This window comes from Planococcus citri, chromosome 5 (genome assembly GCF_950023065.1).
Source record: "Planococcus citri chromosome 5, ihPlaCitr1.1, whole genome shotgun sequence".
In the NCBI taxonomy this organism is placed as follows: domain Eukaryota; kingdom Metazoa; phylum Arthropoda; class Insecta; order Hemiptera; family Pseudococcidae; genus Planococcus; species Planococcus citri.
In genome coordinates, this window is record NC_088681.1 from 4,051,571 (window position 1) to 4,067,898 (window position 16,328).

At 35.6% G+C, this 16,328-nt stretch overlaps 1 long non-coding RNA gene across 2 annotated transcripts; it reads right to left on the bottom strand.

The window, feature by feature from the left end:
- Positions 1-2,120: 2,120 nt before the first annotated feature.
- On the bottom strand, positions 2,121-8,403 carry LOC135847831 (uncharacterized). Of its 2 annotated transcripts, none has more exons than XR_010559243.1 (4): positions 8,095-8,403; positions 7,796-8,015; positions 7,602-7,693; positions 2,121-2,981 (listed from the first exon to the last, which is right to left on the bottom strand). It is a non-coding gene; the product is annotated as an uncharacterized LOC135847831 (long non-coding RNA). The 2 variants fall into 2 exon arrangements; XR_010559242.1 differs by having other exon boundaries at positions 7,800-8,015; positions 8,095-8,385.
- Positions 8,404-16,328: the final 7,925 nt, after the last annotated feature.

Below are 16,328 nucleotides of genomic sequence, written 5' to 3' on the forward strand. Positions count from 1 at the left end.
ATAAATTACCTAGAAGCTAAATATTGACCCTATCATCTAAATGAGTAAAGGTTCCTAATTCAGAATTAGTTCTATTGTATAAGGGTAAGATAAACGATGTTTGCCTCGCTTACTCAGATATCTACATGGCGATGCCAAGTACAAATGCGCAAATGCTTTCAAACAGGACCATTGAGAAGGGGTCAAAGGGGGCAGTTTGCTCCAGGCCCACATTTTCTGAGGGGTAGAGCAATAAAAAGGCCTGTGATGAAATAAAAGCATTGTTTTTTTTTAGAGCTCAAGTTCTACAGAGTATCTTAGAAAACTGGAGTACTGGAGACTCCAGGATGGTTCAATCGACGCGGAAGGTCAAGAATAGGGTAAATCCAAATTTTAGCATTCTAGTTCAATTTGGAAAAATTTAAAATTTTTTACAATTTTCGACTCAATTTTGAATTTTTAAAAATTCGAGAAAAATCAAAAAATGAATTGCACCATCTAAAATTTTTTCTGTTGGTGCATTTTGAGGTCCTGTGTTGATTCCCCTATCTATAGGTATCAGCATACCTACTAGAGCTGAAAACGATATGTACTTGCTGACAGCAGTTAACAACTATACCCATTATAGTAAATTCTTGCTTCTCACTAGTAGCGGGTAGCGAGTTGAAAAAATGTCGCACCAGTTCACGATATAACTAGTAGCACATTGAATGCGTAGCCGATGTACTGGCATGACATCATCATTGTCATCAATCATGTCAAACGTCAATCACACATATGAACAACAGGTGTCAAAGCGTAACTCCTCCCACTTATGCATTATCAAATTTTGGGGTGCGTGCGCAGACCAAGTGCGAGAACATTTGGGTTGTAAGTACTTGCTATACGCTACTATCTATAGGGCAAACCGCTCTGACGTCACACAGCGTATAAGTGGTTGCGGATCTTGATTCCCCTTACATTCTGTAGGCTTCAAGCTGGTGATTGTTCTGTCCACTTTGCATTTTGATATGCCAAAACTTTCAAAACACCTCGAGGATTCCATTATTTTATGGCTCTAAATTGTAGAGAATTTTGTCCCCTTTCCAACGGTATTAAATTTTTTGAAATCCGCAGAAGTCTTCCTTGAGAAAATTCACTTAAGGAGCTGAAAAAGGTAGCCAATTCAACATATTGTTCTGTTCACTTTGCACTTTGAGGCAACAGAACTTTTAAACCATCTCGAGGACCCCATTATTTTATGGCTCTAAATTGTAGAGAAATTTGTCCCCTTTCCAACGGTAATATTTTTTTTGATATCCTCAAAGGTCTTCCTTGAGAAAATTGACTTAAGGAGCAGAAAAATGTGGAAAAATTCAACTCATTGTTCTGTCAGCTTTGCACTTTGAGGCAACAGAACTTTTAAACCATCTCGAGGACCCCATTATTTTATGGCTCTAAATTGTAGAGAAATTTGTCCCCTTTCCAACGGTAATATTTTTTTTGAAATCCTGAAAGGTCTTCCTTGAGAAAATTGACTTAAGGAGCAGAAAAATGCGGCAAAATTCAACTCATTGTTCTGTCAGCTTTGCACTTTGAGGTGGCAGAAGTTTTAAACCATCTCGAGGACCCCATTATTTTATGGCTCTAAATTGTGGAGGATTTTGTCCCCTTTCCAACGGTATCAAATTTTTTGAAATCCGCAAAAGTCTTTCTTGAGGAAATTGACTTAACGAGCTAAAAAATGTAGCCAATTCAACATATTGTTCTGTACACTTTGAAAGTTTGAACTTTGAGGCGACAGAACTTTTAAACCATCTCGAGGACCCCATTATTTTATGGCTCTAAATTGTGGAGGATTTTGTCCCCTTTCCAACGGTATCAAATTTTTTGAAATCCGCAAAGGCCTTCCTCGAGAAAAGTGACTTGACGAGCTGAAAAGTAGAACTAAACGGCATTGTTTACAGCTAGCTTGTAAGGTTTAGCCTGCAATTCACAGGGCGCATGTATGCAACCTGAAATGCGCGTTTTGCCCTATTACGAAATAGTACCTATAAAAAGTACTCCTGAAATCTTCTCACTGACTGAACAAACAATGTATATTTTGTATCTCGCCAGCAGCTCAATTGTTGAGAGATTGAGTTAGAAAAATCAATGTAGGCTATGTTTTAATGACAAATGTTACTTTGTGTTGGTGTACATAAGTACATGAAGAGACTTTGAAATTGATGCTCTTAATTCTAAAAATACTACCACAATGGAATCTGATTTCAATTACTAATTAAAGATCAAACAATTTTGTAAGTAATTTTTTTTCTTCCCTCCCTTATTTCGTTTTATATATCTATTTTGATTTTTGAATTTGTTGTTTTTTCTTTCTTCTCTCTTTCCTTTTCATCTTCTCCCATAGCTATTTTCCGCATATAAGTAAGTACCTAATATTAGTTTTAGGATATTTTATCATTGCGTGTTTTTTTTAAACTTAGATATAAAAATGATGAAAAGAATTTCAAAATGCTTTCTTTAAAAAATGATTTTAAAAATGTTACTGAGCAAATTGTGCCTTATCTTAATCATTTTTTTCAATGATCGATGTGATGTGTTTTTACGATTTTTGTAATCTTAATGATTTTTTTTTCACTCATGGGAAGACTGTGTAATGGATAAGTTCAGTTTTTTTTTCTTGAATTGCCTAATGCGTACCTATACATATTTATTCCGAACATTTTTCGCATCCTTCTCTCAATCACTGACTTCTTCTACATTCACCAATTTTTCCTAACTTTAATCAACTGTAAGATAGTCTTTTTATTTCTCAAAGGAAATCTACTTCAATTATAGAATATCTAAAAATAGAGCCATTTTTCCATTAACAGGGCATATCGTCGTACCTTTGAGTACAGTACAAGTACATGATCTTCTCTAACCATCGGTTTATTATCCTCCTGAGTGAATCATTATTTTCGAGGATGGGAGTGGGTTGTTTTCTTCTGAGGATCCTTCTTTGCTGAAGGCCAGTGTTGCTAAAAAAGAGATTTTCATTTCAGTCAAATTGAACATACTTATTGAAATGTACCTAGTTTCTAACAAAGGAACCATTGCAACTCATCAACTGCGATCAAGCTAAAATTTGACTCACTGAATGAGCATGTCACCCAGACCTCAGGACCAAATTTAACTTTTGAAGTTGATTTTTCAATTTTTGAAGAATTTTTTTAAAACACAGGAATAGCCCATCTATTGGTAAGTACATATTCTACAACAAGACAAAAACCTGAAACTTGGTTTGAATACTTAAATCGACCCCGCCCCCTTCTGAATCGATTGCTACCATTTTCTAGCCGGTTCGGGCAGCCCCCAGAAAAAGTTGACTCGACTTTTCAACAACGATTTAAAATCGCTCCAGAACTCAATTTTTTAGACCAACAAAACAATTGTTACAAAAATTTTAACATTGTCATTTTTTGCAACAAATTAGTCAAAATTTTGTTTATAACACCAAAGTCAAACGCTATCACGAATCGACTGCCGTCAGCAAAAGTTGTCTTTTCTCCAGCGATTTCAAATCGCTCCAGAAGGTTTTGTAAGTAGGTAAAAAATGCAATCCTGTTGTAAGTTCAACTTGCTGAATCGATTAGGTCAGAATCACAAATCTGAGACGAGTTGAAACGTGTACCAGTACCTATTTATCTTTTTCACGAATTGAAAAGTTGAAAACGTCCAAAATCATCAATTACCTCAAAACTTATTCTACCCTCAAAAGTGCCCCCTCCTCCAATCATGACACCACACAGGGGTACATTTTAAAAGCATTGAAAAAGTAAACATCCAGTAGATGGAATGTACCTCGTTGTTTTTGGGGCTGTATTATCAGCGATTTGAAATTGCTGGAGAAAGGTTAACTTGTTTGCTGGAGGCTTTACCTAGACCCACAAAAAATGATGGCAATCGAGTGGGGAGGTTGACTTTTTAGGGGTAGACAAAAAGAGTAATTCGTAACTGCTAATGACTACATATTTTTTCACAAAATTTTTTTAACAGTTCGATGAGAAAAACAACAAATTTTTTCTTTAATTCCACAAGAAAAGGAAAATAAGAAAATATTGAGGAGCTGAGAATCAAAACTCACATTTGCCAAAAAAAAAAAAATGTGACATATTCGATTTTTTTGGATCAAAGTCATTTTGGTGTGAAATTCACTTTCAAAACCAAGGGTTAGAATCAAAACTCACATTTGCCAAGTGAGTTTTGTTGAAAACTTAGTTTTGTTTGCAAGATTCCATAGGGAAAAGTTTGATAACAAGCTGAATTTTAGTACACGGGGTTTTTTGATACGCTGAACACGAATTTGGGGTGTCCAGGTGAATCCGGTGTACACTTCCCCCTTTTTTGTGGGCCTTAAGCCCCCAAATTTGTTTTGAAGCGTTCAGGTCCGAAAATATGCAATTTCATGCAAAATGCTTCTCATCGATTTCGTTTCACTATTCCACGTCGAATGAAGAGTCAGCGAAGTTTCCCACCCCAAAGAAGGTTGACCTATGGTCACTCAAAGTAGGGGTGCACAGTGGACTGTGAGCACCCTCAAAACGGGCGTAATTCAAAAACATACAATGAACCCTAAAAAAATGGTACAATGGTATCCACCCTTATGTTTTTTGGGTCGCAGAATACGAATTTGACAATATTTTTTCTGTAGGGGTGGGGGGATGAGGAGGTGAGGGGGGCGAGAAATTCAAAATTTGACTATAATGATGTGTGATATGTCGAAATGTATGTTTTTGAGGGTGTAGATCACGAATTTGACAATATTTTTTTCGTAGGGGTCAATGGTGGGGGCTGAGGGGTGAAAATGGTTAAAAATTCAAAATTTGACTATAATGATGTATGATATGTCAAAATGTATGTTTTCGTGGTTGTAGATCACGAATTTGACAATATTTTTTTCGTAAGGGTTAATGGTGGGGGGATGAAGGGGGTGAAAAATTCAAAATTCGAACATAATGATATGTGATATGTCGAAATGTATGTTTTTGAGGGTGTAGATCACGAATTTGACAATATTTTTTTCGTAGGGGTGAATTGTGGGGGATGAAGGGGGTGAAAACGGTGAAAAATTCAAAATTTGACCATAATGATGTGTGATATGTCAAAATGTATGTTTTCGAGGTTGTAGATCACGAATTTGACAATATTTTTTTCGTAGGGGTTAATGGTGGGGGATGAAGGGGTGAAAACGGTGAACAATTCAAAATTTGACTATAATGATGTGTGATATGTCGAAATGTACCAAGTATGAATAATTCAACTGAAAGTGAGTAATTTTCATCAATATACTCGATTTTAGTTGTTATAAAGTCATTATAGAGGTTTAATTTACGTTAAAACTCCGTTTTTTTGCCTACTCTGCTACATAAATAGGAATAGAACAAATTTTTGCACGTAGATGCACGGGAAATCCCAGGGGCTAGTACTTAAGATAGTGTATTTCAAGATGTCATTTGCCATTTTTGCCCCCGAATGCCCCGGCGACCACAACAGTCAATTATAGTGAAAAATCATGGTGAATTTTGTTTAAATGTTACAAATTTTTTCTTCCAGGGACTTTGACGGCGCTCCAATAGAAAATCCTCCATCCCCCGCCCTTCACCTTTTCTACACCTTCAAAAACATACATTTTGACATATCACACATCATTATGGTCAAATTTTGAATTTTTCACCCTCTTCATCCCCCACCATTAACCCTTACGAAAAAAATATTGTCAAATTCGCGATCTACAACCTCGAAAACATACATTTCGACATATCACACATCATTATAGTCAAATTTTGAATTTTCAACCATTTTCACCCCTCAGCCCCCACCATTGACCCCTACGAAAAAAATATGGGGAAATATTTTTTGCACGACGAAAAAGGGCGTCATCACGACGAGCCTTTTTTCGTTCATAAAAGACGAATGAACGACGAAAAATGATGAAGTTCCACGCCAGATAACGCCCGACAATAAAGTATTTTTGAACGACTACGATTTAATAACGAGATAAGCAGTATTCACGACAAAATAATTTCATACACAACAGAACATTATCAGCTCAATTACAATTATAATTTGTACAAATTTTGACAAATGATCAACTGAGGGTTTCTTTCAAAAAAATTTGAGTGAAATTGTAACTCAGTAGAAGAGAACAAAATTGGCCAAAGCGAAGCGAGGGCTAAAGCTTAGGAAAAAAATGAGAATTTTGAGTATAGATCGGCGTTTTTGTCGGTAAATGAACAATAATTAAATACATGACTGTAAAAAATTTGAATTTTTGAAAACAGAAACTAAAATATTGTTGGAATTTTTGTATTTTTCTAACTTTCTTGAATTTCTCACAATTTCCCAAGTTTTTCCTGCTTTCGCGGAACCGAAGGGAAGCAAACTGTCTCCCCTTGGCCCCCTTTCGGTCCGTCACTGAGGTCAAAAGAGGAAGAGGGATCGCCCATCAAAGTCCACAAAACATTACTTCTATAAACAGCAATTTTTCAAGTACCTACTTCGTTTTTTTGGTATCATTTTAATATTTTTTGAACGTTTATTTCTGCCGGTGAAATGCCTGTTTTTGATGGAAAAATTTTGTCGTGCATTGCCTTATGTAGGAGTTGAAAGTAATGAAATGTCGTGAATTTTTCAATTCGTCGTTTGATACATTATTTTGTCGTTGGAGTACCTTTTATGTCGGGGTAAGCTCTTTATTGTCGGGAATTTCCCATTTAGTCGTGGTAATGATTTTTCTGGCGTGAAAGTGCCTATGCTTGTCGTGCTGACGCCCTTTTTTGTCGTGGTATTAAATCACACCCAAAAAATATTGTCAAATTCGTGACCTACACCCTCAAAAACATACATTTCAACATATCACACATCATTATAGTCAAATTTTGAATTTCTCGCCCCCCTCACCCTCTCATCCCCCGCCCCTACAAAAAAATATTGTCAAATTCGTATTCTGCGACCCAAAAAACAAATTCTGCAAAAATTTGCATATTTTCGGACTTAAACGCAAAAAAACAAATTTGGGGGCTTAAGGTCCACAAAAAAGGGGGAAGCGTACACCGGATTCACCTGGACACTCCAAATTCGTGTTCAGCGTATCAAAAAAAACCCCGAGTACCAAAATTCAGCTTGTTATCAAACTTTTCCCTATCGTCGTAATTAAAACAGTGAAAAAAAATTTGATCGCAAATCTTGGAGTCAAAACTCACATTTGCCATTCTTTGTCTGGATATTAAAGCAGAAGGGAGCTAGGTGAAAATCAGCCAACACACGGAATCGTGTGCTAGTAGCGCTATCTAATGATTCATTTTGGTATTATAAGTTTTTTCAACTGGCAACACTACTAACTCAGTTTTTCGCGTTTTTCTCAAAATCGTTTATGGTGGCAAATGTGAGTTTTGATTCTCAGCTCCTCAAAGTCTGATTGAGAAAAATGCAAGACTTTTTGATGAAATTGTTGAAAAACGGAAAAACTCCAGGACTTGCAGGGCACATGGCCAAAAAGCAGGACTGTTAGACACTGCTTCAATAAAAATTTTAAGAATTTCAAGTATGTACTTATGTACGAGATAGAAAAATTTAATTTAAAATAACCCTAATCTTACCTCGAATTCTTCGATGTACTTTGGATTCCGGAATTACTCCACATTCCACATGCCACAAAATTTTTCGAAATCATTCAGAACCATATCTTGTGCTGTAAGAAAAGAATTAGCAGCACTCAGATTTAAAGGTCTAATCGAAAAGTATGAAAATGAGCACCTAAGAACAAAGATGTAACCATGTACTCGTAATATACCTACTCATAGACATATCGACTGCGTAGATGCGGGATCACGTAAGCCATAACTTTTTTTTTTGCAGTTTCCAGTAATGTTGGCAATATCCGCAAATTTTGATTGTCGATGCGAAAATACTCATTGATGGCAGCAAATGTTGAATTGAAACTGCGAATGTTGCGATTAACGTTGGAGAAATCCTGTAGCCACGCTATTGGTGCAGTAGGTAGTGCGCTCTGACTATTTAAAAAATGCATTAGGTATAGTTATTTAACGTAATATGAAAAGTAAATGAATGTATCATTCTCTCTGAACTTACCGAAGGAGGGATATTCGCGTTTAACGTGAATCAAGCATCAAATATGGCGGAGTTGAAATTGAAAATGATCCCTGGCTCGTAGTTTGAGAGCAGTTCCAAATACCTATTCGAATTCTTTCTAAAACTATAATCGATTAAATCGTGAAAGTATTAAAAACACGTCACATTTGGAACCAAATGTCCGGTAAATAAATAGGCTTATAGGCTAACAGTAACAGAACCACGATAAAAATACGTACAGCACAGCGAGGTGTCTGAAACACCAGTAGTAAAATAGCTTTACTCGAATCGCAGTTATTTTGAGATTGTAGGCCTGTCACACACTTGTTGCGCACGCTACTTTTTAAAACATGACGCAATAAACCATAGGTAGGTACTCAATTGGACAACACACCTCGGCTATGCTACCTTCTGTTTAAACAGATGTTTTGCATTAAAGTAACAAAAATTACCTACGTGTGTGTACTTAATGATGTTGAGTTCCTACAGCGATAAAGAAACCATTTTAAATACGGTTCCACTCGATCTTTTTAGAAAACTGTCAAAAATTATCAAGTTCTGTTATCATTTACGTATTTTTTTCACGATATCAAAATGTAAACTAATGCTTATAGGTATGCATTCCTACAGGGTGTCCAAAACTTCAGATTTTGATACAACCGAAAAAAGGTTAGGTGAATAAGGTTTGTTCTATCTTCAAAATTGATGAGGTAAAATACGTTTTCAAAATCTAAGAACCAAAATCCAATTTTCACCATGGGAGTGGGTAATCTATGTACTTTTTGAAAAGATCTTTGCAATAAAAGCTTGAAAAATAAGGCCAATATGTACCTATACTTTCATAAATTAACAAAATTACTTATCAAGACTTTTTGCCCAATTTGCAAATTGAAGGGGCTACAATTGATTTTCAATTTCAAGAAATCGTGATGAAAAAAATGAATACGGAAATGAATACTACGTCAAAAAATACTTAAACGAAGTCAGACTTGTTTTTTGCCAAAAAAAATGTCAAAATTCTCGGTTTTTTGCAAAAAAATTCTTTGAAAGTTTTATTTTTTTCCAAAAATTGTCCGAAAGTTATCCCAATGGCTGAAAATTCTAGCTTTTCGCAGTTGTAGAGTTTGGATGCTCTATGTAAAATTGCCATAAGTTGCAAAGTGAATGATTTCAATTTTGGACAAAAAATTGCCAAAAAATGTGCTAATTGTGACTTCAATTTTGAATTTTATTCTCTTCAAAAATTACAATCTATAAAAAGTCCGGCTTAGTATATTATCTTTTTGGCAATAATTCTCGCAACTACTCAACTAGTTCCCTTTTTCTGCTAAAATTATCAAAATCATGCTTTAATTCTGCTGATAATTGTGAAAAATACTCGCTTTTTAACAAAATTTCCAACTAGTTGGTTTTTTTCAGAAAATTTCTAATTTTTACATTTTTTAAAAACTGTCCAAATGCCTCGCTTTTTTGCCGGAAACTGTCAGAAACCCATTCTTTTTGTTAAAATGTCAGCCCCGTTTTGCATTTTTCAAAAAATGTGTAAGAAATTGCCAAAATCCTGGTACTTTGCTGCCAAAAAATTGTCGAGAAATTTCGATTTTTTTTGAAGAGTTTCGAAATAATTCAACTTTTCAAAATTGAGTAAATACGTTTAAATTCGTAATAAATACTGGGTTTTTAAGATTTTTTTTCTGTATTAAAATGTTTTGCTTATATTTTGTCAGTTGGGTAGGTACTTTTCAAAGTTACGGTACCTACATTTTCAAGCTTTTTCGGTTACTTACTGAAATTATTGGGGAAGGGGGGGGGGTACGAGCCCTGCGCTCGCTTCACTCGAGTCTGTTTATACTTTTCAGATTGTGAGGTCTGGGCCTCAACTTGAAATCATCAAGCTACGACTTGAATAAATAAATAGTCAACAGACAGGTGTGTGACAATTGACAAACGTTTATTAGAGGAACATACAAAGTAACAAACATGATAATCGCGCGGGAGATATAAACGTAATAACGTAATGAATAATTGATAAACTGCGTCTGTGGCTAGAGGTACTATGCCTCCCACTACGTCACAGTGAGCTGCGCGCGCAGATGCGCTTGGCAGCTTGGCAGACTGGCAGACATCTGCCAGTTGACGCCACACAGATCAATTCATTCTCATCTTTTAACTAAAAACAAAAAAAAAATAAAAGAAAATAACAATCTATACTTATCAATTGATAAAATTATCATTTCATCTTGAAAACTTGTCATTTCATTCAATTCAACACAATTAGTAGAGGAGAAGGTACAAATATGGACCCCCTCTAGCTTTTTGGCTTTAAAGGGTAGAAAAAATTATCAAAATTTTTTTTCGAATATACCATTCGAAAGGCCAAAGACTCTAGTATATTGTGTAAAAAAAATTTTTCTTCTTGTTGAAAACTCACGGAGAAATTTGAAATTTAGAAAAGTGACATAAAATGGTACAAATATGGACTCAGGTACAAATATGGACCCTCTAAAAAAATGAATAAAAATTTCAGAAAATTGAACAAAAATTTATTTAAAGATGTTTTTTGATGCTTTGGACTTGTCTTCTTTATTAATAAAACTTTTCTCGGTATTCTAAAAACCATTGAATCAAAATTAGATGAAAAAAAATTTACGGGTCCATATTTATACCCATGCAAAACATTGGCTAAGTTTATGAAAAATGAAAAAATCATGGTTCCATTTTCGACACTTTGGACTTGTCTTCTTTGTTAATAACACTTTTCTCGACATTCTAAAAAATAGTGTGATATAGGGCATACTGCCTCCATCGTCTACAGGGGGATGATTTTGTGAACCCCTTAAACTGATAAGTTTGGGAACGTGTTATTTACGAAGGGTAAAATACTCTAAATAGTTAGCAATTTGTCATCAATTAAATGACAGATTTATGATGACAAGTTAGGTCTTTGTATCGAGCTCGCGCCGCGAGATTATTATTTAAAATAGGGAAAAATGCCGACAAAGATCTTAGCCTTTGGTCACGTGACTATCTTAAAAAATTATATATACAAGTAGTCCGCGGCATTTTCTCCACTTAGTTCCGTTTCCTGCAGTAAGATGGTTCTTCGTCATTTAGTAATAAGTTTTTATTTGTTAACACCTCGCGTGTGAAATTTATTTAATTTGATTTAGACAATCAATTGATCCGATGATCAATTGTATTGGCGTTCTTTTCGGTAGTTTGAGGTGTAACCGGTCACCTGTAAATTATGCGAAGTGTTACGTGAAATCTCGTTTAGTTAAGGTGCCATCGTCGTCCTTAGTGTTGGTAGGACCCATGATAGAGATGGTCAATATGGACAGTTTTCAGGTAAATGTTAAAGCGCATTTATCATCAAGGTAATTGGCTTATTACTAATTATTGTAATAGGTAGGTATGTGGAATCGGAGAATTCCATGCCTACCTAATATTTTTATCAATGGTGTTTTTGCATGACTTCATCGTGTATTTTGTGTATAGGTTTCTTATTTTTCTACTCGTGAGCATTCCCTAAATAGGAAGAATACTACGAGGAAATTAATTAAGTGCACTCGGTACTAGTTATAAATTATGCTTAATACTTCCTTATGACGGATCGTAGTAGACGTAGGCTACCGATTGGTAGAACCGAAGTCCTATGTATAAATACGTTATAATAAATTCTTTAAATTGTACTGTAGGTTGTTTTCATTTCAACGTTCAATACATAGATTTTTGCGTAGTTAAGTCAGGTTATTGGTTAGATAGAGAGTCTTGAGCTATCCAGGCAAAATAGGGAAATATTCACCCCCTAAGGTGATATTTCTAAAACTCACTAGCATAGGAAAACAAATAATTCCTTTTCCCCTTCTACTCAGTAATTCCTGGTCTAACTATGTCAAATGGCGCCCGGATCAGGTGCGATCTCATTTTATGGCACCTGCCATAAGATAGATCAATCGAACTCACTAAAATTGTATTTTTCAAAAATTAAAATTTTCGAAATTTTCGTTTTAGAACCCAAAAAGCTCCCTAAGAGCCATGTTCTAATCTAAATTGATAGTATTTAGGTTCTGTTTGCCAAAAGTAAAATTTTGAATATTTGAGAATTCAAAATTCAGCCCCATTCAGTGTATTTTTCGAGTGTTTTTTGCATAATTTAGAAGCTATGTCCGAAAAGTGCACTAATTATAATAATATTTTATAGTGATATAAAATAGAGTAAAAATATTGTAATTGACTGCCTCAGACCATCCGAGTAAAAAGCAGTCAATTATGATCAAAAATGAATTTTTTGACTTCGTGGGTAATTGTGAAGTATTGGATATAATGAACTTTGGTTGTTAAAAAGTATTCCTTCTCACGATCGATACATAGTACCTCTTTGAAAGATGCTTTTTCAGTCCAAAGTTTCCAATATCATTGCATTACAGACGAATCAAGAAATTCGAAAAAATAAAATCATTGCTTTCTTGTGTTAAAATTGTCACACTGTGCCCTACCTATTATTACGTTTTTTGATCAAAAATACTTCAAAATGTAATAGAAATTGGATGAAATCAGTGAAATAGGTATCTCCGACCTAGTCATTGAAGACAATTTCGAAAAAACAGACAGGGGCACCCCCAGTGCAATTTTGACAAGAAAACATCTTAAATAATAGTAGGTTATTTAAATTAGATAAAATAGAATAAAATTAATTAAACTAATCTATAGTTAATCTGCATTTTTTCGCAATTTTTTCGTTTCTGTATACCATGTACTTCGTAATTACGTAAATATTAGGCGTGAACTCGAAAATAGGTATGCTGCGAGGGTGTTGTACCTTTCCAAGGTCATCACACTCGACGCACCCCTCTGGAAGCGTAAATATGCGACACATAAATCTGTCAAATAGGCGTTACATGCACTGAAAAATAACACCATTAATTTAGGACATATAGCTGTCACAATTTTTCTAGAAAATAGAAAAAATGCGTGTATTTGTAATCGTTAAATAGCGTAATTAATGACCATCCGCGCAACCCCTCCTGTCCACCCTTCAAATCTTCAAATATGCACGCTTTAAGCAATAAAATAGATACGATGCGGCGAGTGTCAAAGGATTTGTTAAGATATTAGGGTTCCTTACACCAGTGTAAAGATGAGAAAATGACCACCTCGTCGATAGGGTGTTGACCTTTACAAAATAGGGGAGAAAAGGATATGCGCGCACATCAAAAAGAGCTAAGCAACCGATTACATAGCCATTTACTCGCATATTCGAAAAATTAGTCTTTGCAGCATCGTTGTTCTAGTGACAAGTGTTCAGTGACTTCGGACAGGTACCTACCTAACTTCGAGTTTGCGTCTGATTTTCTCTAATTTTTTCAACTACTTGGGTAAGTTTGAAAAACCTGCTTTCGTTTCGCGTTTTTATTTTGATTTGATTTAGAAAAAATGGATTGTGACTCTAGATTCGCATCCCCATTTTTCAAAAGAAAACAGCCCAAAGTGGCTATGGCTAATAATCATACTCGGTTTCCGGCTTTTGATCTCACTCATTTCGATGAAGGTCGAATAAAAGAAGATCAAAGGACCCCCTCGCCTCCGCATTCGGATGATGAAACTTCGTACCCCGCTGAAGCCTTTGAAATTCGTAAAAATCCCCCCATAAGTGTCGAAACTTCACCTTTGTCTGATAAAAGTGAAAAAGAGCCGAATGAATTTCCTGATTTCGAGTTAGTTGAATTCGAAGATTTTTCTGAGAAAGAAATCAGGAAAAGTGAGACTTTTTTGAATCGAATCAATAAGGAAGAATTGACTAAGGATGAGATTTTGACAGTGGCATTGGATGAGCTTCTTAAGGACGCTCATCCCGATTCAGAGGAAAAAGCGATTGAGGCTGCGGTCATGATGATGGTAGCAGATATTTCAATCAACGAAGACGAAGATAATTCTGGACTGTATAAAGGAGTTAGCGTGATACCTGTTCCTATATTGCAGAGATATACTTTGATCGGAGATGGATTATGTCATTTTTTAATGAGAAGACATATGGTTAAGGCGACTCGCTTACCTGAGTATTTGAGAGACCAGATACCACTCAACGAGCTTTATATGAAACTTTTGCCTGTTGAAATTCCAAAAAACGCAAGGGTCATTTTATCAGCTGGTCAATTGGAGTTTAATTACGCCGAAAAACCATACGTGGTTATAGAAAGTCAGCTGAGAAAAGTGATCAATCTGTTACTTCAAAAAGGCGCGGATCTGATTATTTTGCTCTTCCCGATTTGTAAACCTAGAAATCCTGAGGAGAGAAATATTCGGATTACGCGATACTTGGACTTCAAAAAATTATATAACTCTGTGACCGAGGACCCTAGAGTAATACTTTGGAGAGGTCCAAGTTTGAAGTTTTTGGAATTAGAAAGCAGTAAATTTTTCTCAGAAAAGCACATCATTCGTCCAAAGACAGGAGACGACATGGAATTATTACCTATCCTGCATAAATTCCATTATGCGCCACTTTTGAAGAGATTTTTTATCAGCACTTTCGAGTATAATGATATTAAAAATTTTATGATTGTTGAACTCGAAAGATTTGAGGAAGCTCAGTATAGGCATGAAGGAAATCCGAGAAAAATAAAAGGAGGCCTGAAGAGATTATTTGATCAAAAGAATGCACCGTACATTCATCCCGGCTATCCAGAGTCGGAGCTTGATTTTTTCGACCTTCCGACGATGATTGTACCTCCCACCGTCCAATCAAGCTCAGAAAATGTCGTTAAGCCTGAAGTTCAGGAATTCTGTGAAATTCGAGAAACCATAGAATTGCCTAACAAGAGCGACGTAGAAAGAGAGATGAGACCATTAAAGGAAAGAATCGAAAAGGAGTTTGAAAAACACGTCACTTTTATTTAAAAGAAAGAGAAAGCGAAAAGAAAGAAGGAAAAGAATGAAAAATGTTCTGAGATGGAGATAGATCAGCTCCCAGGTGTAGTCAAGGTTACACTCCCTGAATTAGAGAAAATTCCAAAATCGAGGAATTTTGAAAATCCTGAGGAAAATATTGAGGATCCTACTTGCATTATCGATGTTGTGGTAGGAACTGAGAAAATAGGTTTAGAATTAGACTCAGGAGCGTTTCCCAATTTAATGTCTCGTAAGCTAGTAAACTATTTATGGCTCCGATTTCCAAGCTGGGTTAGCATGAAGGATTTAGATCACAGGATTGAATTTAAATCTGCCGATGATTCGATAATTAAACCGGCGTCAGTGCTTGCTGAGGTTAAGCTCTTATTAGGAAAAGATATCGTAAGGGTACCTTTCTATGTGATAGAGGTTGACTCAGACCTAAGTATACTCGGAAGGATGTCGATGGATCACTTAAGGATGACCTTAGACATCCATAAGAGAGAGGTACGATGCAAGCCTGAATATTGTCGCAAGATTACGATACAGTTTAGAAAGCCTGAGAAAAAAGAGACAGAAAGACCCGTTAAGCAAGTGAAAATTGAGGAAAATAAGCCAATGGAAAATCCAGATTATCCAATCTTGAGGGGCATTCTTGAGGCTGATAATGCAATTTCAGAAAGGTATTCGCGAGCTACTTTTGAATTAGGACGTTCTACTAAATTCGACGATGCGCCTCCGGTACTCGAGCCTATCACGATTCCAGAACCTCCATTCTACGAATTCAAAACCCTCCCTTACGGTATGTGTACGCCATTAAGTACCAACGCGGTACACCATTACGCTCAACAACTTCTGAATCAATTCCAAGGAGACTCTCCATTCCACAAGGAGGCCACGAGGAAGATCAAGAAGCTCAAAGACGAGTTATTAGGTGGACAACCCGAAGATCCAGTACAGGCATATACGGACGACGTGATAATAACAATCACGTCATCAACCTAAAAATTCGCGTTTAAAAATAATTAAAATAAAAATTCGCATTCGGTCAAAATTAATTCAATTAATTCGAGAAAATTAACGTAAACTAAAATATACCAATAATCAAAATATCCTACTTGCTCCTTCTGAGCAAATAGGCACCGAAATAATAAAACCAATAGTCCATTTAAAGTAACATAAGAAATTCAAAACAATAGTATCGAAACAATTCCCCAAAAATTTGTATTCATTAGCAATAGAATAATTTTGAAATAATGTAAAAATTCGATAAAAAACCTTCCGAATGTGAATAAAACTTTGTATCAACGCTAAACAAAAGATTTAACGTCATTTAAAAATAA